The 26,837-nt window shown below is 54.8% G+C and overlaps 1 long non-coding RNA gene across 2 annotated transcripts in view; it reads left to right on the plus strand.

Annotated features, from left to right (window-relative positions):
• Positions 1 to 26,530, plus strand: part of LOC132532036 (uncharacterized) — a 79,712-nt gene extending 53,182 nt beyond the window's left edge. The window contains exons 3-4 of one of the 2 annotated variants that reach the window (XR_009544306.1): positions 24,855 to 24,938; positions 26,487 to 26,530. This is a non-coding gene — a long non-coding RNA (uncharacterized LOC132532036). The remainder of the gene's footprint in view (positions 1 to 24,854; positions 24,939 to 26,486) is intronic. The other variant, XR_009544312.1, reaches the window with a different exon arrangement.
• The last annotated feature ends 307 nt before the right edge of the window (positions 26,531 to 26,837 follow it).

Consider the following 26,837-nt stretch of genomic DNA (forward strand, 5'->3'; position numbering starts at 1 on the left):
TCCCCCAGCCTCTGCTGACTGGTGTCACTCCACCCCACCTCCTCCCCAGGCCTCACCCAGCCCTCCCAGCCTCCCAGCCCGACCCGGGGCCTGAGGGGTTAATTTTGCCGCCTTGAGCCTGGCATGGCAGTATGCAAATCCATACACTTTCATAAACTGCTTAATTAGGCAAATGTTAATGAGATGTTAATTACTGTTGTGCCCGCGGATCCCACGGAAACGGAGATTATGTTTCTCTTCAAACATCCCGTCTTAATTATAACTTGTGCTTAATTCTGCAGCTTTTGCCAACTGGGTGAGGGCGGGGTGGGGAGGGGCATGCCTGCCTGCCTGGGAGGCGGGGGTGGGTGGGCATCTCCCTTTCTGGGCCAGGTCTCTCTTGCCTTCTCACCTTTGGTCCTCCAGTAGTTCCTTAGACATCTATTAAGCACCTACTATGTGCCAAGCAGGGTCCTGAAGCTGGTACCAGGGTGACAGAGAACAGTCAGACCTGGTCCCTCCCTCAGGGAGCTCCCAGCCCCGTGGGGAGGCAGCCTTGTGAGTAGATGTTACAGTGAAGGCCCCTGGGACAGAGGTAGAGATGTGAGGGACTGCTTCGCGGGGTGGGTGGTCCAGTGGAGGAAGTGGTGTGTCCCTTGGGTGGGGGGTCAGGGAAGGCTTCGTGGAGGACGGGGCCCACGGACTGAGCGCTAGAAGTGGAAAGGTGTTGACCAGGTAGATAAGAGACCTGAGTTTGGGTGAAGGGCAAAGACCTGGTGGCTGAAGCCTTGTCCGTTGTGTAGCTTCCCCAAAGGGCTCTCCCACTGTGGTCTTGCTTTCCCAGGCTCCAATCCAGATCTCCTGGCTGTGAAACACGGGATGGTTGGGAGGCTCCGTGCAGAGAGCCTTGGGCAGGGTACCTCACTCCATCTGTACACTGAGGGCCTGGTCAGGAATCGATGTGGGCCTGTGGGGAGTGGGGTCCTGAGAGGAAGGTGATCAGTGCAGGCTTACCGGAGGAGGCTTGCCCAAGTCCTGCTCCTCTGGAGCTCTGAGACTATATCTTGCCCTTGCACTTGGGTCTTTGAGCATAAGGTGCGCTTGGTGTGTGCCATTGCCCCACGTTCCATCCAGGCCTGACCACCACAGCCAGGGTCCTAAAAGACTGGCTTGCATTCACTGTCCTCATGTCACTGCTTTTTACCCACCCCTCAACCTGCTCTGCCTTCACTCAGCACCTCCCAAGCTTGTTCCTTGTCCTGTTCCACCCCCAGGTACCAGGAAGCCTCAGACTGTTCTGGCTTCAACAAAGACTGCCCAGGTGATTTCAGGGCTGGCTCATCAAGTTTTAGGGCTCAGAAGACCCAAGAGGGTGTAAAGCCCCATTTTACAGATGGGGGACACGAGGCCAGAGATGTTCAGGATCTAGCCTGGGGGTCACACAGCCAGCAGTTAGTACCATAGCACAGCCTAGAACTGGGTCTCAGGTGTCTTGTGGGCCTTTTCTTGGGGAACAAGGGAAATGGAAGCAGAAGCCTGCTCCCTGAACACAGTTGCAAGCCAAGCCTCACTCCATCATTCGTGTCCACTTTATAGATGGGAACACTGAGGCTCAAAGAGGCCATGAGCCGGGATGGAAGCTCTGTGGGCTGGGCATGTGGCAGGGCCTCAGTGAGCTCCTTTGGGTCATATCTTCTGACATCACTCCCCTGGGGGAATTCTTGGGCATAGGAGCTACAGGCAGCCATAAGGGGACTTGGTTTCATGCCCTGAGGTCAAGAAACTGCCTGGGCTCCCTCAACCCTTGATGCCCTCCCTCCTGAGAACTCCTCTGTCAGAATCTCTCCTTCCAGCCCTTAATTACAGTGGGAGATTATTTACCTGGAATGTCCTGTACCTGACCTGGACCAGATTAATGGTATTTTTAGAGACTGGGCATCTTAACTGGAAAGAGCACAATCATAGTGGAAAAAAGCTTTTATTTCATTCTGTGTATTTGCACAATTACAACTCAACCCTTTAAAGTGGTTAGTATGTCCCCAAATTTGAAAACAGAGAATGTTCATCTGAGCTTCTGTGCTATCAGCAAATTACTAGGACAGCCTTTGATCGCGTGTGGGGTCCTATGTCTAGACTGGGCTGTCATGGCCTGGTCCCTCACCATTGGGTGGCTGGTCCCAGCACTGTCCCACCCCATACACTGGAGCAAGTGTTTGGTTTAACAGAATGGTGTGAATTAAACATGGATACTTATTAATAGCAGCAACAAAATAAAACCTTTCACAATAGAGTCCACGGTTTATATGTTCCTAGATTGTATCCGCAATCTGGGTCTAGCTGCGAGTCCTGTTAGCCTCCTTTTCCTCATTTCCCCCAGCCCCAGGCAGAGCACAGTGAGCTCATACTGATTTAGAGATTTGGAACCTCAGAACTGGAAGCCTGGGGGGTCTCAGACTCAGAGGTTCCAGGGGCCAGGCAGGGAATGGAAATGAGCGAAGCAGGCTGGGTGGGGACTGTGGGGACCTGGAGGGCCACTGTCAGCCCCAGGTGACTGCTGCCACGTGGAAATGCGGGACCTCTGTGGCCAGATCAGATTTTTCCAAGAGAAACCAGAAGTGCAGATTTCTATGTGATTCATAAAAGTTGGCAACTGACTCGAACCTTTTAAAAACCACTGGGCAGGCCCAATAAAGCATTCCGTTGCCCAGTTTGCAAGCGCTGTGTATGGTCCAACCTCTGCTTTTATAGATAGGCACTGAGGCCCAGCGGGGCTGGGGTCACTGGCTGGGGCCCAGGACACCCTCAGTGGTCGGGCTCACTCTGCCTCCTTGAACATTTCCACACCCAGCCTGGGCTGTTAAATGTCACCTTCCCCACCCCCGGGCGCCCTCCACCCCTGCAGGGGAGGGAGCCATCAGGTGTGCTTGAGCGACAACACAGAAGCAGGCTGCTGCGGGGAAACAGGCGTGAGTCACTGACAAGCTTCCTTTCGAGGAGGAAAAAAAAAGCTGCCTCCTAAGAATTGTCACCCAGGCCTGCCTAGGTGACGCTTTCTGGGGCGTGTCTCTCTGGGGCCCTCTGGCTGTCACATTCTGGGGCGTGGCCGCCTTCCAGGCCTCTTGAGGTATGGACGCTGCTGGCATCAGGTGAGCAGTGGCATCCCAGTTACAAGATGTGGCTCAGATGCCAGGCTCCCTTCGGGCGTGGCCAGGGGAGAGGATCTGGCATGTTTGTTCAGTTATGACTTGTAAAAATAACACAGGAACTCTTTTATTAGAGTGGCTGTGCTACCAATCAACGTGTTTTCATGGGACGCTCAATGAGAGTGAGATTTGCAGAGATGCAGACGCCCCCCACATAAGCTGCCTCCTTTTTCCCCAGTCGCCAGCTCCAATCTGTCACTGTCTAATGGGGTCTCCTGTTCTGGTGGGGTGTGAGAGGAAAACTGCTTTCAGCTTTCTCAGCACCCACGAAATTAGAGGAGGGGCAGCGGGGGATGCTCACTGAGCACCGACTGTGTGCCAGGCCCTGGGTTTGGTCATTCAGTATATGACCTCGCTTAATCTTTACAGCTTCAGTATATGACCTCGCTTAATCTTTACAGCTTCAGTATATGACCTCGCTTAATCTTCAGTATATGACCTCGCTTAATCGTTACAGCCACCTTGTGAAGTTGGTGTTAATTGGCTTCATTTTTTCAGGTGAGGAAACTGAGGTTCTGAGAGTAACTTGGCCATGGCCTGCTGCCCCGGGCCCACTTGAGGGGGTTAGCAGGCTTCCTGTCCTTCTTCCCAGTTGATCTCCAGTCTTCCATCTGGACAGGGCCCTTGCAGTCTGTACCTCACCTCCACACTGGCCCACTCTCAGGCCCAAGGATTCTGGGGGCAGCTGGTGGCTTGTAACCTCAGGTCAGAGGCCAGTGAAGGGAGGGGGAGCTGTGGGAAAGTTAGTGTGTGCCTACGTGTGTGCTCATACACACAGGCACACACACACACACACACACACACACACACACACACACACGAGGGCCGTTCATTTACTCATGTCACGTGCCTGCCCCCTGGGTGCCTGCTACTTGCTCCCCTGCCCTGCTATTAAGTGCTTTCCAGGGCTTCAGAGAAGCCCCTGATTTTAATTCTTACTCATGGAGGGTGGGGTGGTTGGGTCTCGGCCTGCAGCAAAGAGAAATCTTGCTGCCTTGGTCGGAGGCCTGGTGGGCTTCCGATGGGCTGAGAGGAGCAGACCCCGCCCTGGGACACCTCAGACAGGCCTGGGCTGAAGTGGGGAGACTTGGGGCAGACGGACCTCACCCAGATATTCCCCCCCACCTCGGCCCACCCCTGATGATGGTGATGCTGGTGTTGCTTGAGTACTTCCTCTGTGTGGAGCGTGGTACCAGGGGCTTTTCATGGATGGTGGCCCCATCTGATGCTCTCAAGAACCCTGTGGGGCAGGCCCTCTCGTTATCATGTTTCAGACGAGGAAACTGAGACATAGCGAGGGTAAGCAATCTGCTAAGGCCACAGAATAGATGGGAGAGCAGGGATTTGAGGCCAAGCATCTAGCCCCAGAGGCTGTGCTCTTAAAGAGCTGCTCCCTTGGCCCGAATGTAAGCCTTGCCTCCTCCGTGAAGCACACCCTCACTGCCCAGCCTGCTCTGAGCTCCCCCAGGTTCAGCTGACTCTCCCTAGCAGGGCGGCCATCCCAGCCCTTCCTGAGGGCTCTCTGTGGCAGGGCCTATAGTCCTGCTTAGTCTCCTAAGAGCGTGCAGGTGGACCACAGGGGTGAGGAGATGCCCAGAAGTGGACAAAGGAACCCGGCTCCAGAAACTGGAGGTGACCTGGATGCGGTCTAGTTTGCTCAACCCGCTGCTCTACAGACAAGGGAATGGAGGCCGGAGACAGGGAGGGGCTTGTCAGGGTGCAGTGAGTTAGAGATGGAGCAGGACTCTGGACCCCAGGTTCAGTGCTCTCTCCTCCACACCCACTTGTTGCACTGATTTTATTTCCGAGATGGGGCCAGGATGAGTGGTGGGGGGAGAGGCCAGAGGGAAAGCCGGCCGAGAATCCCTTTCCTCTCCCTCCATTGCCTCTAACCCTCAAGCCATGCAGGCCTGTGCATTTTCAACTTCCCTCCCATCCTTCACCTCCCACCATTAAAAAAAAAAAAAAATTGGGAGATAATGGGAGGGGTGAGCTGTTGACTTAAATGTTTAAATTAGCCTCACTTTGCGGAAAGCTGGGTGTCAGGATAAACCCATTCCTACAACGTCATATATCTTTTCTTGAGTGGGAAGTTGGTGAATAAATGAATGTTCTTCATATATTATTGTGGCCTGACACAGCCAAGGCAGAGAGAGGCGGCTGCGGTGATTAACGAGCAGGTCTTGGCTAACGGGCTGGAGGTTGGGCTTCTTACCAGGGGCCCTGTGCCCTGAGGCCTGTGCCGGGGTGGGGGCCTGAGCCCCAGGTTCTGGGCAGTTCCAGGCAGCCCGTGCTCATAGATGCCTATGGCTGCCTTTCTTTTCCTCTTCATCCTTCTATCAGTGCCTTAGGGCAACCTCCCGCCCCTTGCTGGCTCTCTTTACCCTGTCTCCATACCTTCTTTCTTCTCCTCTGGGGACTTGAAGGGACATCTCTGTGGCTCAGGGTCCACTGAGGACCCTGTGTGGTCAAGGGAATAAAAGATTTCCCTGAGGACACCCTGCAGGAAAACACCATGAGATCCTAACACCTACATGGCATTTTTAGATCAAAAGCACATTGGCTTGGTCTTCACAATATCTCCATTGACTGATGAAGAAACTGAGGCACAAAGATGGAAAGTGACCACCATAAGGTCTATGGGGGCCCAGTCTCTGCCGATGTGGTGCTCCCATGCCCACCTCAGATTTGCTCTGGCTGACTGGACACCCCTCCCCTGTGATGCCTTGTCCCTGGAGTCAACCCCTACGCATGGTCGATGCCTAAGGAGCCCAGTCTGGGGGCGCGAGGCAGGAACCCAAGCCTGGGGAAGCACCCTACCATCCCGCAAGAGTGGTTCACAACCATTCTTGTTCCAGAGGCTTGGACCTCCTTCCGTGTCAGCCCACAGCCAAGACCCCGGGGCAGACTGCCTGAGAAGGCCATTCTCGAAGACATAGTCTCAAACATCAAGCCAAGATGATTCCTGGGGACCAGGGAGGCCTCCTGGAAGAGATGATCCGGAGACAGGGACACTGGTTGGGGAGGGAGAAGGGAGGGTGGCTTGGCCAAGGAGGGAGGCAGCAGGCCCTGAGCATCTCACCTTATTCAAGGATAGAGGGACTCCTTGGGTTTCTGGCCCACTCCCCCGGGGGCAGGGGCTGCAGGTATGTGTGGGGAGACCTGCACAGCAGAAGTGGGGCCATTCCCTAGGGCTGGGCTCCGAGGTGTCCCTAAGGTCAGCATGTGTGAGCCCGGGTGAGTGTGCAGGAGAGGCAGTGCCTGTGAGTGTGTGCGGGTAGTGGAGCACTGGGCATGCGTGCACACGTGTAGAGCCATCCAGTGCCCTGTGGGGGAAGATGTGTGGGTGGAAATAGGGGAATGCAGGGTCAGTGCCCTGAGCACATTCCCCTGAGGCGGCACTTTTGTAATCATCTTTCAAGTTAGCGTGTTGACACAAGTGTTCTTAAGACCGTGATGAAAATGTGCAGAAGAAGGACGGGAAACCAGTTAGATGCCCAGATGGAGGGAAAAAGTCTTGTGTTCATTGCCTCACCAACCAGCCGTGCTGAGCCTGGGCCACCGCTTTGGCTTGGCCTCCCCTTCATGGTGTGTGTTCTTGGGTGTGTAGTTGTCATTGTGTGTCAGTGTGTGTTGTGTAACTCTGTGTGAGAGGGTGTGTCCATGGGTATGTGTCACCATGTATTTCGTGTGATTGTGTGTATGACAGTGCACACCTGATTGTGTCATTGTGTGCTAGTGTTTATGCATGTGGGACTGTGCTTGTGAGCGTGGGTATCAAGTGTCTGAGCTCCTTGGACCCTGAGTTCCTCATGGACCCCAAGGGGACCATGGGCTCTATAACTGTAAAGCACTCTTTGCACATGAGGGGTCATCTTCTGTCACCATATGAGGACAAGTCCATGTAGAAATCAGGACCCGTCAAGGAAGGAAGTGGGCCCAGCTGGGCAGGGTGTAGCCAGTGGTGGGGGGCAGGAGGTGGCCTACCCTAGCCCTTCTGCATGGATATGGACTCGCATGTTCCTTGCAGTTGAGACTTTGCCTCCCCAGGGAGGAAGCCAACCACTTGGGCAGAGGACGTGTACAAAGCAGAGGGGCTGGAGAGGTGGGCAGCAGAGTGCCTGGCACATAGTAGATGCTCAGTAAAGAGTTGTGAGGTGAAACCAGGATCCGGTTATGGAGTTTTCTATGTGACCTTAGGGAAGGTGTTAAATAGGCAGCATAACTGCAGCGTAATTAATGACAACGGCTCCATTTGTTAAGCACCTGCCGTGTAGGCAGTGCTGTTAGCCAAGGTATTTTACCACTTCATCTTCCAGATAAGGAAACGGAGGCTCAGGGAGGTAGTGATGTGCTCTAGGTGACAGCACGAAGAAATGGTGGTACTAGGATTCCATGCCAGGTGGGACTTCAAAGCTTGTATTCGTCTCCCTTCTGTGCTTCAGTTTTTCCCATCTGTACTCTCAGGACCTGGAGGATATGACTTGGATTTGGCCGCCCTCTTTGAGTTTGGGGAGGGCCTTGCTTTGGGGCTACAGCCTGCTGACCCCTGAGTTCCCTTTTGGCCCTGATTCTGAGCCTGGCCTTCAGGGAACCGCTTCCTTCCCAGTCAGATCCCTAGGGCCTCCGACACCGAGGCCAGTGTGGGACGGGGCCTGGGGTGGGCAATAGGGGCAGGACTGAGTGAGGAGTGAGGGGCGTCTCCGTGTTTCTGAAGGGGACTGAGTGCCCAAGTAGAGTCGTAGGAGGGTCCTAGCCAGTAGGGAAGGTTTGTGCGTCCATCTGTGACCATCTGGTCCCATTTCCCACAGACCAGGCTGGCAGAGGGTGAAGCAGCGTCCTTCTTTTGCAGAACCCTGGTCAGGTCTAAATGCTTCCCACCCACACTGCCTGCCGCGATCTCCACAACCACCCTAGCAGCTGGAGACCCCGGGCCCCTTTTTACAAGTGAAGAAACGATTTCCTGGAAGCTTGTGAGTTTCCCAAGGTCTCCAGTGACTGAGGGCGCAGCTGAGGCTCCACGACTCTGTGCACCGGACAATTCTGGCCCTGGTCCTCTGGTAGGCTGGGGCAGGGAAGCTGTGCCTTGGGGCAGGGACTCGACCTCCGAGGGGGGCAACTGAGCCAGGATGCAGGGCCAGAGGGGCCGCTCTGCAGTCTTCTCCTCCTCAGAGCCCCTCCCCCAGGACACCCAACATGTGCCCATGCTGGGACTGCCACCCACCGGCTGAGTAGCCGAGTCAGTTGTGCTTTGCTGGGCGGGGCGTCATGTCACCCTGGCCCAGGGAAGCAGGCATGCCTAATGAATTAATTAATGTTGGCAAAGCCCTTGGAGATCTCAGGCTGAAAGGTGCTCAATGTGTGCAAATCAGAGTGATTGTTATTACCCATAATTATGGAGTTTCTGCTGGAGAAATGATTCAGAAGCGGATGGTGGCTGGCCCCGCAGAAGGCCCTGCTAAGATCTGTTCCTCAATCGCAGTGGAATCTGTCTTCCTCCCTTCCTTCCCTCCCTCCCTCCCTTTCTCTTTTCCTCCCTCCCTTCCCCCACCCCTCCCTGCTCACACTTTCTCTCCCAGCTCTGGGCCTGCTGCCCGCCCTTCCAGAGCGAATGCTTTCTTTGTCTCATCTCTCATGAAGACAGGCACCTGGCCCAGTTTGGAGAAGGAGGGGATCCGGCAGTAGCCTCTCACACTCTGGAAGTGAGAAGGGTCCAGGAACCGAGCCTTACTTGCCTCTTCTTTTACGCGGGTCCATAAGGGGTTCCCTGTGCCGCCTCGGGTGTGCGGGGATGGAGCGTGGCAATGCCTGGGAGGGCGCTCTGGGCTGGGAAGCTCGATGCCTGTGAGGCTTGCCTACGTTGTTTATGGAGACATGATGATGCGTGTGCTTCCAGCCTCTCCTTCACCGGTGTTCTCCATGTGACTCTGGGTCCCTGGCCAGACTGTTGGCCTCCCAATGGCTGAGGCCTGAGCATGTGGCCCCCATGCTGACAGACCCTGGCAGTGCCCAGAGCCAGCAGTCCAAATAAATAGTCTCTCAGCTGTGCCTTCCTTCCCTCCCTCCAGTCCTCTGTCTCCGGGCTCGGTTCAGCTCTCGTGCCCACCAGCCTCAGAGAGGGCCACACCCAGATTCAGCACCACGAACAGCACCTAGCTCAGCCTGGGGCTCGCCGTCTCCTGCAGCTTGTCCTTCGGACTCAAGCTCTGCTTTGTCAGGTGAGAGCACCCAGGCCAAGAGGATGCCAGTGACTTTTCCCAGAGCGCACAGAAGCGTAGCATGAGAGCTGACTACAGCACTGGTCTCTAAACTCCCCAGGTGTACCCCGTCGCAGCGCAGGGAGGCTTTAGAAGGATTTCCTAGTGTTCAATCAACGCTTATCAGGCAGCTACCGTGGGCCTGTCTCTATTCCAAGCTCAATGATGGAGCAGAGATGGAGGCAGCCAGATCTCTGTTCTCTCCACAACAGGACCCACACATCAACAGCAACCACAGCAATGAGAGCTGGGCACGACAGGCACCCCAGAACCGTGTGCCTGATTCTGTGGGGCCTGTGAGAAGTGCTCCAGCCATGAGGCAGAGCAGGTCCCTGCAGGATGCAATAGTCAGAGAGGCCACTGAAAGAGGTGGCATCAATTCTGGCCAGACAGAAAGGAGGGGGAAAGCGCATGGTCACTGAAGGGGGGCTGGCGTGAGGCCACCTGTGTGTGGGGGAGATGGTGAGAAGCCCATCCAATGCGCTTAGGGCAGGTGGCAGCGATGAATCTAAGAACGTAGGCTGTGCCCCTGCTGAGGGGCTGGTCTCTGTCCTGTGGGCACAAGGGAAGGCTGTCCATCACCATGGACACTGCGGGATTTCCACTCGGCTCTCCGGGGCTGCAGCCTGGCCTGCTACCAGAATCCCACCCCCTCCTCTCCCGCCCTCCCTCCACCTGGGGTTGGCCGATTTCGTCTGGAAGTGACAAAAGGTGTGGGTTGTCTGTGGGGTCTTTGTGTCTTATTGCTCGACCTGTAATCTTTCTCATCCGACACAGGCTCCTTTCTCTTCCCTGGTATTTGTCAGAAAGGTGGGACAGAGCCCCAAAGCCCTGTGTGGAAACTGGGCCAGAGCAGGCCTCTTGCTGCCCATCGATTTGCGCTGCTTTTGCCAGGTGCCTGAGAGTGTTTGCTGGACACCGTGGGGCTATGTTTGGCTTTGGATAATGAAGTAATGTCCTCGCTGAGGAAAGGATGGAGTCTGTGCTAACAAGCTCAGCTGCCTACTTTGAGGACAAGAAGCCTTTACTCTTGGGCTCCTGGGGCTGGCTGAGTGCAGGAGCTCTGCGGGGGACGAGTAGGGTGGGCAGTCCAGGAGCGCTGCTTCCTTGGCCCTGTGGCCCCCAGCAGAGCCTGCCTGGTTCAGGGGCAGCATGGGGTAAGGAAAGGCCTTGGATCAGATGGATCTGGGGTCTATCCATCCCCGACTTGCAGGTCTTGTGACCTTGGGCAAGTCACTGCCGACCTCTCTGGGTTTTGAGTCTCTTCCTCCGAAGAAGGGGCCAGGGTCGTACCACTGTGTGAGAGGGTGGCTGTTCGGCCTGAGAGAGATGATGGAGCAGAGTGCTTGATGCACAGCAGGGACTAGAAAATGTTGGTGGCCTCACAGTTCACTGCTTGGGGTCATGCCCTTACTTTGGTGTTGTCTCAGACCCTGTTCATCTTGGACACATGTGCCCTCCTCCTAGCCATCTGATCCCTTAGAAGGATGGGGTTTTCTTCTCGTTCCTTTCCCAGGGCTCAGGAGGCAGTGGGGCTGGTTGAATGGCTGGATTCAAAGGCTGAAGGTTTTGAAGTGCCCCTTCCCTTAGAGTCCAGGCTCTGGGGCTGGGGTCTTCCCATGGGAAGGAGCTGAAGATCAGGCCAAGAGAGCAGAGGGGAGGGAGCTGGGATGGAGAGGCCAAAAGCACTGCTCCCTCCTCCAGGAAGCCCTCCAGGGATTAGCTGGAAATATTCCTTCCCTGTGTGACCCCTTCCACATAGACTTTCACTGTACTCCTCTCAGGGCATCCTCCCCACCCCCACTATTTCAGGTCTTATAATCCTTCCCATCTCTATGAGGCTTTTTCTAAGTTCTCTCATATCGTGACTGATCAACTCCATAGGTGAGATGGTTAACAGTAATAGCAGTAATCGTAGTAATAATGGTAGTCATAAACGCAACTAGCCCTTATTGAGCACTTACTATGTGCCAGGCACAGTTCAAAGCTCTCTACATGTATTCATCTCTGTACTTTATGTAGACAGGGCTAGGTTTACTCCCATTTTACAGAGAAGGAAGTTGAGTCCTAAAGGGGAGGAGGGGCCTCTCGAGGGCATAGCGTGAGAGGCGGTAGAGATGGGCTCACACCTGGCTAGGTCAGTTTAGGCTGACAATCATGAATGACGTGCCCATTCTGTGCCCCACCTCTTCCCCTGGACACAGGGAGTTGGTGGGACACACTCTGGCTCTCGAGGAGCTCACAGTGGGAAGAATCTCCCCAACACACCCACTCTGTGCGTCCCTGTCCCACCTGACCACCTCCTGGCCCAGCTCAGGTGACGTCTGCATCTTTCCCATCACCTGGCCTGGTCTCTGGCTCTGCGCTTTCTTCAAAGTGGGCTCCCCAAGAACAGAGGCTCCGGTCTTGTTGGCTGAAGTATGGCTAGCACTTACCAGACCCTGGCGTGTAGTTGGTGTTCAACTAATTCTTGTCTAATGAAGGAATGAGTGTCATTGTGTGGATTAAATGAGATCGTGCATGTTAAGTACTTGGCATTCGACAAATATTTATTGAATGAAAACTGTATCTTCGGATGGAACAAAGGAGGTGATGGTGTCAGGTGTCTGGCTCATAGTAGGCTCAGCACGTGGGAACAGCAGTGGCCGTGGTTTCCGTGGAGGGACCCGAAACAGGGCCAGGGAGGGGGGTGAGGAAGAGAGGCGGAAGAGGGAGAGAGGCAGGCACCAGAACTCCAAAGAAGAGGCAACAGTAGGGAGGAGGCTGGTTGGCAGCTGGGGCCCTGACACCCACTCTGTGTGGAGCTGCGGCCTGGAGCGCATGCGTGTGTGCACGAGTGTGGGCGGGTGTGTGTGTGTAAAACAAATAACTGGAAAATGAATTTAATTATAAGGCACTTTTAATAGCTATTTATATTTAATCCTGCTAATTCTGTGTCTTGTGTAGCCAAAGTGTAATTCTATTCTTCTTTCTCATTTGTAAGCGAGAATGGAGAGGGGGGTGGGAGGGAGACAGCCCCAGCCCCACAGGAAGGCAGCAGGCGTCCTCCAGCCCTGGGATCGGCCAGGCCAGCTGTTGACCCTGAGGTCAGGGAGGAAGGGGTCACTGGCAAGGTTGTCCCAAGGGAGATCTGGGAAATGGCACCAGCTGTGTCGCCAGGGCGGTTAGTCCATCTGATGGTGTCTATTCAGCACCTGGGGTGGGGGTCAGGGGAACAATGGAGAGTCAGGTAGATCCAGGTTCAAATCCCAAGTTAAGCCATGTGCCTTAACCTCGGAGAGGCTCACTTTCTCCATCTGTAAAGTGGGCATAATATAAGGGGCTGTTAGGAGGATTTAATGAAATAGAGCAAGCCTGCCCCATATCTGGTGCTTAATTAACGCGTGTTCCTATACCCTCCTTACTCCCCTCACCAACCCCCAAGCTGGTCACTTCTCTGTGTTTCAACCTCTCTGGCTGCTCCCAGACAGCCCTCATGGCAGAGAGAAGGTGATTGACTAACTCAAGGGCCAATAAGTAGCTGGGGTCACGCCCCTTTTTTCAGAGGACCCCTTGGTGATGGCTTGGTGTGTGGGGGGTTGATGGGTGGTCTTGTGGGAGGACCCCAGAGGAGCTGGAGCAGCCTCACTGGGCAGCCACGAGGAGGCCTATGAAGTGGCTGTGGGAGGGGACAAAGAAGAGCCATTCCTAAGGAGCCGTGTCCCCAGACCTGGCTGGCAATAGGTCAGGAGCTAGAGACCCCTCCCTTCTCCAGTCTTTGCTCAGCTGCGGAGATTCTGGGCCATCCAGCAGCCCCCGCTGAGCCTGCTTCCTCCTCCGGGCCACGAGGCCAGGGTGTGGGAGGACTGAGTGAGAGGAAGAGCGTCAGGGAGACTTGCCCAGAGACACGGTTGTGGAGGGGTGCCCACTGGGGCCTCGCCCAGCGTATGGAGTTGTGCTTGTTTCCTGGCAGGAAAGGCAGGGGCCTCAGAGGAGCCCTGTACTGGGCCGGGCAGATGATGCTGGGCCCAGACCTCCCTCCAGGACCACCAGGGGGACCTGGGCTGGGGCTGGGAAGACAGGACAGGGACCCGGCCTTTCTCTACCCGTTGCTTCTTCCTGTGTCCTCCTGGCTCTGCTCACTGGGCCCGAGCCCTCCTCTGGTGGCAGCCACTTCAGGGTTCCAGGAGTTCCAGGAGGGCTGGGCTCTGCAGGAAGTCAAGTGGGGTGGCTACACATGGAGGCAGAGGGGGCTACTCTAGGGGCTGGGCTTCTTCCAGATCTTCTCCCAGGGAGTCCCCTCAGTGCTGTTGCAAGGACGGTGTTACTCTCTCCATTTTACAGATGGAGAGACTGAGGCCCAGAGAGGTTAAGGGACATGATTAGAATTTGGGTCGTCTGATTCCGAGGACAGTTCCTTTTCCTCGGTGGTAAACTGGTGGCTGCAGGGGTGGGGGTAGGGGGTGGCATGTCCAGAGGGTGGGATAGTGTGGAAAGTACACCTCATTAGGAGGGCTCAGAGTACCTGTCCTAGAAGGATTCGATTCCTGGTTTTCACACCCACAGGGGCCCAGCGAAGCTCTGCCCTGAAGCCCTGCAGGGCTGTTGGGCGTGGGAGGGTGGGCAGCAGCTCATCCTGCCAGAGGGAGTCTCAGGGAGGCAGCCACAGCCCCTGTCTGGATCGTATGGAAGGAGCGAGCTTGGCTCTGGGTTCAAATCCTAGCCCTGCCACCCACAGACTGAGTGGCCTCCGGCCAGCCACTTGGCCCCTAAGCCTCGGTGTCGCCTCCAACACTGGGCACATAGTAGGTTCTCGATGTTTCCCCCTCCCTCCGCCCACTTCCTCTGCTGATGCGTGGAGGTGGGTAATGACTGGGGGTGTGATTTCTTTCCGGGATATTTTCACTTTAATAGGAGACTTTAATGCCTCTGAACCCCAAAGGAACGATGTTTCCCTTTAACGGTGACATTTCAGGTGTGGGGGCAGCTGTGGGAGATGCTGGGGTGGGGGCTTGCCTGGTTCCTGTGTCGTGTGCAGCCTCATTCTCTGGCCCTTCTCCAGCCCCCTTCCCCAAGGCTCCCTCTGCTCTGTTCACGGGCAGAGGGCAGATCAACGTCTCGTTAACTTGATCGAGGGATTTGTTCCGAGCGTACTTGCCCATCAGCTTGGTGAAAGTCCAGCCTGGGAATTGGTAGACATTCTGATGCAGCCAGGGCCAGCCTGACCTCTGCTCTTCTAGGAAGTGAGGGGTCACCAGGCAGAGAATAATTAACAGGCAAACAGCAGGAGTGATTAACCCCGGGGGAGGGAACCTGGGGGTACGGTCCTTGGGAAGACTCTCTGGGGCTGGGTCTTATCTGGTCATTAATGCAGACCCTCAGGACCTTCCTGTGCTCCCACTCTGACTCATTGTGAACCCTCGTCCACTCAGTCCTACCAGAAGTGGCCATGAGCCCCGGGTGCCTGCCATGGTGTGGCCATGTTGTCATGGGTAGACGAGGGGAACAGAAGGATAGAGAGATCCAGGACTGGTGCTCTGGAGGAGCCCTGAGCCTGGGGATGGGGCTGGACTCAGCAGAATTTGAAGGCAGGGAGGGTTTGGAGAAGTCCCTGGAGAGTTGAGTCTAAGGGAGTGGCCACGTGGGCTTTGGCTGGAGACCTGGGCTCTAGTCCAGGTTCTACATTTGGCCTTCCAATGTGACCTTGGGTAAATTGCTGCTCTCTCTGGGCCTCAGTTTTCGAGTCTGTGCAATGGGAATTTTGGTCTGGACCAGCTAATCTCTGCATCCTCCGTCCATGATTCTAGGAAAGCTTAGGGAAAGGGCTGAGCCTGAGGGTGGGGGAAGAGGGTGGTCCCAGAGCACAAGGAGCTGGAGAGGGGTAGGAGGCAGATGTACGTGCTGCCATCCGCTGCGACCGGCACATTCATTAAGCATCTGTATGATGGATACCCACCCCCCACCCCCGCCCCTTCCCAGTTCACCTGGCGAATGGGTCTCGGGATTTGTTTCTTACTGAATGGTGTCATCCAACAAGCCAGCGAGTGCAGTGTCTTGCCTGAGTCTCCTGCAGGGTAGGGTGCCTTGTTATCCTCCAGGCAGTGTTCTCCTCCCCACCCGACATGCTTCTACACCTGACTGCCCTTTCCCTGTGGCATGGGGGCAATTCTACCCTCTAGATCTGCTTTAGTCTTCATTTAGGTTGCAGGTTCAAGGTGCTCTAAAGGGTGCTGGACAATCAGGGCTGGCTTCTTGGAGGAGGTAGCAGTACTGGTTCTGGACCTGAAAAAATAGCTGGGCAGGAATTGGACAGGTGGAGAGAAGAGTAGGTGCTTTCAGCCTTGAGGTTGGGGGAGGGATGGGAGACCATGGAACGAAATGGAGGAGATCCCTCATTCATACCCACGTTCCTTACGGAGGGCGCCTAGACAGTGCTGTTGACTAACTGATTGATCCTGTTCCCAGGTCTTATAATCTGCTCTTTCAGGCTCAGGTACTCTACATCCTTCCCAGGTGGCCCAGGAACTATTAGGTGACCGTATGCTGGCCTCCATTCACATAGTATCCCCACATTCATCCCTGCTAGAGGCATGTGGTGCGTGTGGTATATGGCAGGTTCTGCCGTCACCCAGCTAAGTGACTTTGGACAAGCCACTTCATCTTTTTGAGCCTTAATCCTCCTTAGGTATGAGAGAAATTGTCAGGTTTCACTGCAGAGAGGGCATTTGAGATGGGCTCCAGAGCGTGAATAGGAGTTCAGTGGGCAGAGACAGGTTGGGGTGGCAATAATTCTAGATTATAGTGGAATGCCTGGAACAGTGCTAAAGGCCTTTGTTGGGAACAGCTTCTTGACCATGATGCAGTGGTTAAGGGTGCAGTCTCTGGAGCCAGGCTGTCCCCTCTGTGAATCCTGGCTACTGCACTTACTAGCTGTGTGACCTTGGGAGAGGCACTAAACCTCTCAGTGTTTTGGTTTCCTCCAAGGAAAGGGGGAAAATGATAGTACCTACTTCATAGTGTTGTACTGATTAAGTGAGTTTATACATGTAAAGTTGTAGAACAAATCTGAGTACATAGTAACTGTTTAATAAAAGTTAGCTGCTATCGTTATTCTTACTGAGGCCCAGAGAGACTTGGGGACTTGCCCATGGACACAGCTTGTGATGAAGGTTTAGGATTCAGGCCAATGCCTGTTTAATTCCAAACCTCTGCTCTTTCTTCTACTCTGGGCTTTCCCGGTGTCTGACAGATGGGTCCAATGTACAAGCAGTGTCAAGGCCTCCCTGGAGGTGTTGGACCAGGCCTGCCTACAATGTATCCTCTTCCCTTCTGAGGACCTTGTCTGTCTTGCACTGAGGACCCTCAAGGCTTGGCATATAATAGGTGCTCAAGAAATACTTGTTGATTGTCTGGCTGCATAAAAGAAAGTGGGGTGGGCTCCCCACTTACTCCTGGAGCGTGCAGTGCTCACTGCATGAGCTCCTCAGACGCCACCTTTCCTGCCTGGTTGGGAGGTAACACCCCCGCTCCCCCCAGGTTCACAGCAGCATCCCCTCCGGCCTTTGCGATGCCCACCCAGCTCCCTGCCTTGCTGCTGCCCTCCCCCAGAGCGGTGGCCTAGGCGCTTTTTCTTCTACTCTGCCCCCCACCTTCAGTCACTGCAATCTTCAGCCTCTCTCCTGCCTCCCTCCGTCTTCCCCACTTGCTCATTAAGAAGAGAATAACTCCTGAACTTGATGTCTTTGCCTCTGCTTTTATATCGAACTATAATTTGACTGTCTAAAGGTTCTTCGAGGAGAGAGAAACGAAAATCAACCCCCACTCCCTGCCCAGAGTAGACCACCTTCAGAAGGAATGGAGCGGACCCTGCCCACCCTCCTTTGGCTGGGGCTCCTTTAGGAAGGGCACAGGGCACAGGCGTGAGGCTACGAAGCCTCAGCTCTGACCCCCGCCCCCAGTAATCTGTGCCCTTTCAGCCCCTCAACTCCGCTTTCGGGGTATCGGGGTCATGCTCCCCCTTCCACAGAGAAGGTGTGGGCCCTGGTGCTCTCTTTCCCCTCCCCTGGTCCCTGGGCTCCCTGCAGGCCCACTCTCATTACCCTGTGGGCCGTAGCAAAGGTGATGGTCGTGATGGATGTGACTGACAAGGGAAGGAGCCCAGAGAGGAGAAGGGGTTGCCCAAATCCCCTAGTGAGACCCCCTCCTGGCAGGGAAGGCTGGCGGGCAGTTGGGGGACAACCGAGTCAGCAGGGAGGGGAGGTGGCTGGTGTTCTGTCTGCGCACTGAGGGATGTTTCTTCCATCTCCCACTGTGCCCCACGCTTTCTCATGAGTGTTGTGAGCGGCTGTGGAAACAAGCTGGTGGGGAGGGCTAACCCCCATTTTGTCTGGGACCGTGGGATCTAGATGGTCATATGCTGATCCACACTCAGCCCCTGCGATTTCCTCCACCTGTCGCTGCTTTCTGCTCACCTGTTTTTTTAATTTATTTAATTTATTTTATTTTTGGCTGCATTGGGTCTTCATTGCTGCGTGCGGGCTTCCTCTGGTTGTGGTGAGCGGGGACTTCTCTTGTTGAGGAGCACAGGCTCTAGGCATGCGGGCTTCAGTAGTTGTGGCACTTGAGCTCAGTAGTCGTGGCTCACGGGCTCTAGTGCCCCTCACCTGCTGTTTTTTTTTTTTTTTTTTTTTTGTGGTACGCGGGCCTCTCACTGTTGTGGCCTCTCCCGTTGCGGAGCACAGGCTCCGGACGTGCAGGCTCAGCGGCCATGGCTCACGGGCCCAGCCGCTCCACGGCATGTGGGATCTTCCCGGACCGGGGCACGAACCCGTGTCCCCTGCATCGGCAGGCGGACTCCCAACCACTGCGCCACCAGGGAAGCCCCTCATCTGCTGTTTTGACAGCACCCTTTCCTCCCGACTCTGCCAGAGGTGAAGCCGCCTGTGTGTCCCACTCTCCTTGGAGCAGCTTGTCATCCTCTGCAGTTTGGTTCCCCTGGTTGCCTTGTGACCTCAGCTCTCTGATGGGCTGGATAAAAGTTATGATTTTGCCCATCATCTGGTTTTTCTCTCATCACTGGGCTGGGAGCAGGATTCTCTGTGTCTTCCACTCAGCCTCGGTTTTCCCCTCTGTAAGGGGGATGCTCACAGCCCCCTCAGAGGGCTGCTGGGAGGGTAGGTAAGCTGCTGTGTCAGCCACCCAGATGGTGGCTCTGCAAGACCCTGTCTGCTGTGACTCTGCTTCCCAAAGGCTGTGGGTACAGTGACAGGGAGGGGCAGCTCTGGCTGGGCTGGCCGGAGGCCGTGGTTGGGGGACCAGCCTGGGCCTTCTTACCCCTCAGAGGCTTAGGAAAGAACGTTCAGCTCCACACATGCCCAGTGGCAGTTTTTCTGGCCTGGCCCAAGCTGGGCTTGGGGGGGGCTGAGCCAGGTCAGCCGGCTCCCCTGGAGTGGCCCCTCTGTCCAGCCTTGCATTTGCCAGTAACTGGCTGAAGGCCCTACTCCTCTGCTTGGCTCAACCCATGAAGCTACTGGGCACAGAGGCTGATGCCCAATATTTCCATCCGCCTGACATCCAGGCTCTGCCCACTGAGTATGGCCCAAGCCGCTCTCTGCCCCTCCCCCCAGCAGACTCTCTCCCCCCTCTATCTGAACGCTGGTTTCCTCTCTGGGTTCAGCTGAGGTCCTGGGAAGCCTTGTGTGTGGACCTTCTGGGTGAGGCTTCCCTGGTCTGTATGGGACCAGGGCTTCAGTCCCCAGCAGCGGGGCTGGGCTGGTTACATTGAGCTTCCTGTACCTCCAACCAGCCTGAGACCCGCAGAGCCCTCGGCCTCAGGGGGCCGTGTTGGAGAAGCTGAGGCGGGAAGCCACTCGCCTGCAGAACCACGGGGGCAGGCTGGGCCTTTCCGTTTCTTCCTGGCGGTGGTGGGCCCTGGGGAGAGAGGCTAGCCACACTGCAATCTGTAGGGGCCGTGGCTTGGTTTCCAGGGCTGCCTGGGGGATGCTGGAGGGGTAGTCAGGGACCTTCCTGGGCAAGAGCCCTTAGCCTCTGCTGTGTCCTTGACCCAAGGGGGCTGGGACCTCAGGGCCAAAAGTGGGGGACAGGAAGCCTGAGACTGGCTACGGGTTTCCCAGAACAGCCTCTCAGGGCAATGTGGTGGTAGGCGGGGAAGGGGTTGGTTTCTTCAAGGTTCGGGCTTGAGTGGGCTGACCCATGTTCCCAGGAGCCCAGCCAGGCCAGAAACCCTGGGTGTGGGCAGAGAAGCAAATCTGACGGAGGTTCTTCTGGGGCCTTGCCCAGGATGACTCCCGTCTGGAGTGCCTTTCTTAGCCCAGCAAACATCTTAGAGAACCGCTTCAGGTACCTCTTGCCTCCCTAGCTCAGGTTTGGGCTCTCCGGGCTCCCACCCTCCTTCCATGGGCCGCATGGTGTGGTAGCTGCCTGAGTACTAGTCCGTGAGCTCTTCTAATGGGGGTCGAGGATGCTGGAAATGGGTGCTGGTGGACAGTGCCTGCCTAAGGGCCTTTGGACAGCATCCTGCCTGCCGCTGTTGCCTGGCTGCATAGCCTAGTGGAAGCAGCTGCTCTCTGAGCCTCAGTTTCCCCCTCTCCAACTTGACTTCTTAAGTGCTGCAGTTTAGAGATCAGACTAGGCAGGCTTCAAGTCTTTGGGTGCCCACCTCCTCGGGCCTTTTCTGAGCTGCTCTGTCTCTGCCGCCCTGGATCCCCCCCACCTTTTTTTAAAAAAAAATATTTAATTAATTTATTTAGGTTGCATCGGGTCTTAGTTGCAGGCACACAGGATCTTCATTGATGCATGCAGGATCTTTTCGTTGTGGCGCGTGGGCTCTTCGTTGTGGCACTCAGGCTTCACTCTAGCTGTGGCGCACGGATCTCTTCTCTCTAGCCGTGGCGTGCGGGTTTTCTCTTCTCTAGTTGTGGCACATGGGCTCCAGAGTGCGTGGGCTGTGTAGTTTGCGGCATGCGGGCTCTCTAGATGAGGCGCGTGAGCTCAGTAGTTGTGGCACATGGGCCTAGTTGCCCTGCGGCATGTGGGATCTTAGTTCCCCCACCAGGGATTGAACTTGCGTCCCCTGCATTGGAAGGCGGATTTTTTGCCACTGGACCACCAGGAAAGTCCCTTTTTTTTTTTTTTTTATGTGGACCATTTTTAAAGTCTTTTTGAATTTGTTACAATATTGTTTCTGTTTTGGTTTTTTGGCCTCGAGGCATGTGGGATCTTAGCTCCCATTGAACCCACACCCCCTGCATTGGAAGGTGAAGTCTTAACCACTGGACAGCCTGGGAAGTCCCACCCACCCACCTTTTTTTTTTCATTTTATTTATTAAACGTTTTATTTTATATTGGAGTATAGCAGATTAACAATGTTGTGATAGTTTCAGGTGCACAGCAAAGCAACACAGCCATACATATACATGTATCCATTCTCCCCCAAACTCCCCTCCCATCCAGGCTGCCACATAACATTGAGCAGAGTTCCCTGTGCCATGCGGTAGGTCCTTGTTGGTTACTGGATCCCCCGCCCACCCCCCTTATATTGTCCAAATCCTTCTTTATTCAGAGCCCTGACCTACCTCTTCAGGAAGCTCTCTCTGATACCTTCGGCTGTCCCTGATCTGAGTCGGAACCTGATGGTGTCCCCAGTTGCTCCCTTCTACTTGGCACACACTCCTGGCTCTGTGCGGGGCTGCGGCTACACAGAGACTACTCAGCATTGCCTGTGTGAGCAGGTGGGCCTGTAACATCCAGCAGGAGGCTGGCATGGGGAGGAGCACGGGTGTAGGAGCCCAGAGGGAGCAGAAATTCCTGCCCTGGGGCCGATGAGGCAACACTTGAGCTGTACCTTGAAAGGGGAGGCTGGAGATGAGGGGGTCTTGGGGTCAGAGACCAGGCTAGGAAGGGCCTTGAATGCCAGGTAGGGAATCATGGGATCTGGCCTCCCTTTGCAGGTGGAGAGCCCTGGGGAAGAACTCCTCCCCCTACCCCTATTGGGTGGCATCCTCCTGAGAGCAGACCCTCCCTATAATGCCTGGAGCCCTCCACCCACACCCTCTGCCCTGTGATCTTCTACTTGTCCTGTAGATTTCTGCTCTAAGGACAGTTCCTCAGGCAAGCCTTCCCTGACCACTGTCCATGCGCTCAGAGCCCCCTCATCCCAGTGTGGAGTGGGCTTCCCCCCTGCCCCCCCATCAGTGTGACCATTGATTGCTCGCCAGGCTTTCAGGCCACTGGGGGCAGGAATCAGAAGGGATTGGTTGTCCCCTGCATCCCCAGCTCCCAGCCCAATGCTTGGCACAGCGTAGGTGCTCAATAAATGTCGATTGATGATGTGGATGTATGTAGGGGCACAGGGCCGTGGGTCCCAGGCTGGACGGTGGGGCTGATTGGGGAGGGGGAGGCATGCACCTCCAGTGAGGTGGGGCAAAACCTGGGTCCCAGTTGGAGCTTTGCCTCCTTTGTGTGTCATTAGGCGGCTCTTTAAAGAGCTGTTTGCTGGAACAAAAGCCATCTCTGGCCTGGGCCTCGCTGGCTCCCTTTGGAAATGCTCTGAGAACAGGTGGACTGAGCCAACTTGTCACCCCCAGGCTGGCTGGTGACTCTGGGGAGTGGGGGGCAGCCACAGGGGCGGGGCAGTGGGAGACAGGGCGATTGGCGGATCCAGCCCTGACCTCAACGAAATTATTTTTAAAACCTGCAAGAGAAAGGGGATATTTTTAACCTTTGTTCCATCAAGGCATCCCAAGGGAAAAAGAAGGGGGAAGGAGGCAGATAGAGAATTGGGAGAGGGGCACGAGCAGAGGCATGAGCGGAGGTGGGGGGCTACCAGGGGAGGATGGGCAGCCCCCGAGAGCCCTGAGGACAAGCTGTTTTGTCCCTAGCCCTTTAAAATGTTTTAAAACCTCCAAACAGCAAGAGGGACAGTAGAGTTCCTTATATCGAGTTATCGCCTCCGTTTCAGGCAAAGATCAATCTTCCGAGTCTTGCAGCTCCAAGGGGGAAGGGAAGAGAATGAAAATGGGAGGCGAAGGAAAACGCTCCCTGGACCAATTTCCGCTGGCTAACACGATTACTTGGCGGCCAAGCAGCAGTGCCAGCTGTTGGCAGGCATCCTGGCCCCCTGCCAGTCATGCTCAGTTGCCGGCTGCCCCCCAAGGCTCCCTCCTGAATGGGACAGGTTGGCAGGTGTGAGAGCCCCAGTTCCCACCTGGGGCGGGGCTGCTGGGCTGGGCATCCCAGGGAGGCCTCAGGCCCCACTGCTCTTGAGTGTGCATCCGCCACTCCAGCTGGCCTTGTCCCAGCTTTGTGCCCACCTCCCAGCCTTTGCTCAGAGGGTCCTGCCCTGCTGGGTGTGCCTTCCGGCTCCTTCCCACTTCATATGGCAGCAGACTGTGTAGAAAATAGAAGCACAGGCTTTGGAGCCAGATAGAGCTGCCTCTGCCTCTTCATTCTTTTATTCATTTATTCAACAAATATTTACTGAGTGTCTGCTATGTGCTGAGTACTGCACATAGCGAGAGGTGGATATAGAGCTGAACAAGATGGACACGGTCCCTCCCTGCCTAACTGGGTTTGTATTATGATGAGGAGATCCCTGAGAAACAAGGACTAAATCAGCAAGAGAATGTCAGGTAGGGATAAAGTCTATGAAAGATGGTAGAGATTGGGGTGCATGGGGATGACCAGGGAAGATAAAGGAGGTCCCATTTGACCAGGGTGATAGGGAGGTCTGGGGAAAGAGCATTCTGGGCAGCAGGAGCAACAATGACAGAGTCCCCGAAACTGGCCAGTGTGGGAGGGGGCCAGATTGTGGTCAAAGGTGAGTTCTGAGCAGTGGGTAGGCTTTGAGGAGTCTAGACTGATTCTCTCTGCCATGGAAAGCCCTTGCTATGGCTGGAGAGTGACAGGATTCCATTTGTACCATCATGTGGCTGCCCTGATAGTTTGGGGCCAGGGTGGGATCAGGGAGCCTGGGGAGGCAGGAGGCTGCTGCAATTATCCAGGCAAGGGCTGACAGGGGCGGAAGCAGATGAGCCAGGGAAGTGGGCAGGATCTGGATGTGTTTTTGGGGTTGAACTGACACGGTGTGTTGATGGCTTGGGTGTAGGGTGAGAAAGAGAGGAGTCAAGGCTGAGGGAGACATAATTTGGGGGATAAAAATTAAGAGTTCTCTTTTGGACAGGTCTGTTAGATGAGCGAGTGGAGATGACAAATAGGCCTGTGGATTCACGCAGCTGGTGCTCAGGAGAGGGCTGGGGCTGCAGAGAGATCTGGGGGCGTGGCTGGGATTTAAAGCTACACGTCCGACCCACCAGGGAACGCACAGATAGGAGAGAGCAGAGAGCCCCGGCCAGCCCTGTGACCTCGGATGTTTGGAGGCGGGTGGGGTAAGAAGGGAGGAAAGCCTGGGAGCACAACCAGGAGAGGCTGAATCCTGGGAGCCCAGAGATAGTGTTTCCCGATGGAGGAAGCAGTCAGCCGTGTCAGAGAGTGACCACTGGGTTTGGCAAAAATGAGGTTTCTGGGAACCTTGGTAAGAGCAGTTTTGTGGGGTGATGGGGATGGAAGCACAATTGGAGAGGGAGTGAGGGAGAGCAGGAGGTGAGGGAGTAGAGAATGAGACACTTAGTAGAGAGAGCTCTTGAGTTTTGCTATAAAAGGGAGCAGAAAGATGGAAGGGCACGTGGATTGAGGAATCTCCTTCCCTCTCTCCCTTTGTCTTTTCCTCCCTCCTCTTCTTCCCTTTCTTCCTTCATAATATTGAGGCAAACTGATACGCTGTTTACCCGCTGTGTGACCTTGGGCAAGTAACTTAACCTCTCTGAGCCTCAGTTCCACATCTGCAAAATAGAGATGACAACCCAGATGTTACTGGATCTGGCACCTAGTAGGTACTCAGTAAATGGGAATTGTTCTTAAGTAGGTGTTCACCTGAGGGAGTGGTCAGCTTGACACTGGCACAGACATTTTTGGAGGACAATGTGGCAGTGAGTATCAAAATTTAAAATGTGTATACCTTTTGACCTGCTTTTTAGAAATACATGTGTACAAAGAGGCGGGCTTTTTTTCCAGCAATGTTTGAAATAAGAAACTGGAACCCCCTAAGCACTCATCCTGGGAGGTCTGATTACGTAGGTGAGGGAGTTCCTCCACGTAGCACCGAGCATAGTGGGGCTCTGTTTGGAGCACAGACACTGGCGCTTCATGGGCTCAGCCACTCCCTAGGCTGGGCGTTCTTGGGCAGGTTACTCTGCACTTTGGTTTTCTCATCTACAAATTAGGCTAACAGCAGCACCCGTCTTGGGGGGGTTGTTATGAGGATTAAATGGGTTAATACACACAGTGCTCAACCCAGTGTCTGGCAATTAGTAGGTGCTCAGTGAGTACAAGCAGTGATTATTGTTATCTTTATGTACAGACAGGGAAAGATCTCCAGAATCTATTGTGAGGAACGCGATTATACACCAGCATAGAGACCATACTCTCTGGCGCGTAACTGCAGGTTTGTTCTCTATGTAAACACTTGTGCACCTCTCTGTATGTCTGTGCAAATGCATAGTGAAAGTTTCACACCAGCCGGGCCGTCAGGACCTCTGGAGATGTGGTTGGGAGTGAGAGCATGTTTACCCTACAAATACCTGTATTTGAAGCTCTTAACAAGACAGAGCTTTCATGTACAGGCATACCTTGGAGATATTGTGGGTTTGGTTCCAGACCACCACAATAAAGTGAATATTGCAATAAAGTGAGTCACGTGAAGTTTTTGGTCTCCCAGTGTATATAAAAATTATGTTTATACTATACTGTAGTCTATTAAGTAATAGCATTGTGTCTGAAAAAACAAAGTACATACCTTAATTAAAAAATACTTTATTGCTAAAAAAATGCTAAGCATCATCTGAGCCTTCAGTGAGTCATAATCTTTTTGCTGGTGGAGGGTTTCAAATATTGCAAGAATTACCAAAATGTGACACAGACATGAAGTGAGCAAATGCTGTTGGAAAAATGGTGCTGACAGACTTACTCGATGAAGGGTTGCCACAAAACTTTAATTTGTAAAAACCACAATATCTGTGAAGTGCAATAAAACAAGGTACGCCTGTATTACTTGTATAGTGATAAGACTACAATATGTAAAAATAGTAAATTTAGTCTCTACCTCCTCCAGGAAGCCTTCCATGACTGCACTGGCCCATATCCCACACCTATCGGATCTATTCAATATAAGCTGACCTGCGGTGGCTGCTTTGAATCAGCCGTGTGTGCACATGAGTGTGGTCTTCTCAGTCAGCCTATGAACTCCTTGAGGGTGTGGACTATGCAGTTTACAGGCCAGACACATCTAGACTGGCAGTTCCCAAAGTGTGATCCCCAAATGGCAGCAGCAGCAGCAGCAGCACCTGGGAGCTTCTTGGAAATGCTGATTCTCAGGCCCCGCCCTGGACCTGCTGAATCAGAAACTCTGGGGGTGGGGTCCAGCATGCCATGTTTTCCTAAGCCCTCCAGGTAACTCTGACGCACTTACTTGTATTGATGGGGAAGCCGAGGCACAGTGAGGGGAAGGGCCGGCCCAGGGTCATGGGGCGAGCCAGTGACAAAGCTGAGATGACCCTGTCAAGGTCCCAGTGAGAGATGAAGGAGAGGGCCTGGGTGCTCCCTGTGGCCACCACATCTGACCTCAGGAGGGAGAATTTGAGGTTTAGTCCTGTGTGTCCAGGGGCCAGAGAGCCCACAGGTATGGGGAGGTGGAGACAGCTGCTCTCTGTTTATGGGCACTCGGGCCTGCCACAGGGAGCACCCCTCCCCCCAGCTCCATCCCTCCTGAGGCCCCTCCCCAGCCAGCTGCAGCCAGGTACTTGCTTTACAGAAAGTGCATTCTTGACCCTGGAGTGAGTCTGGCATCCTTTGGCTGCCCAGTCTGCTGCTCCCTCTGTCCCGGGCTGTGGGCAGAGGTTTGGTGGGGTTGATTGCCAGATGGGTCCTGTGGGTGAGGAGTCTGCTGGTCTCCATCTGACTGCGGTCTCACCCCTTCTCTGCTTTCTCTCTGCAGGTGTCCCTCTGAAGAGCCCCTGAGCCCGCTCACGCTAACCCCCCCGAGAGGTAAGCAGCAGCAGCTGTCTGGGTTGGTGGATGAGTCTGGGCCCTAGGGTGTGTGCGTGCAGGGCAGGTTCCAGGGGCCTTGTCTCCCTCTGCTCGGCCCTCTCTGCCACCATTTCTCCTCTTCCATCTCCTGGAGCCCACCTTTGCCCTCCTCCAGCCATGCTCCTGGGGGTCCTGTTGAGTTGCAGGGTGAAAAAAAGGGTTTGGGAATCAGCTTTGGGGAAGAAAAGAGGAGGGTGGCTCCTCGGTCTGAGGGGTCAGGGTTGTGGGGGCTTTTGGGGTTTGGGGGCTGCTGGCAGAG

Source organism: Lagenorhynchus albirostris, chromosome 1 (genome assembly GCF_949774975.1).
Source record: "Lagenorhynchus albirostris chromosome 1, mLagAlb1.1, whole genome shotgun sequence".
Classification (NCBI taxonomy): Eukaryota; Metazoa; Chordata; class Mammalia; order Artiodactyla; family Delphinidae; genus Lagenorhynchus; species Lagenorhynchus albirostris.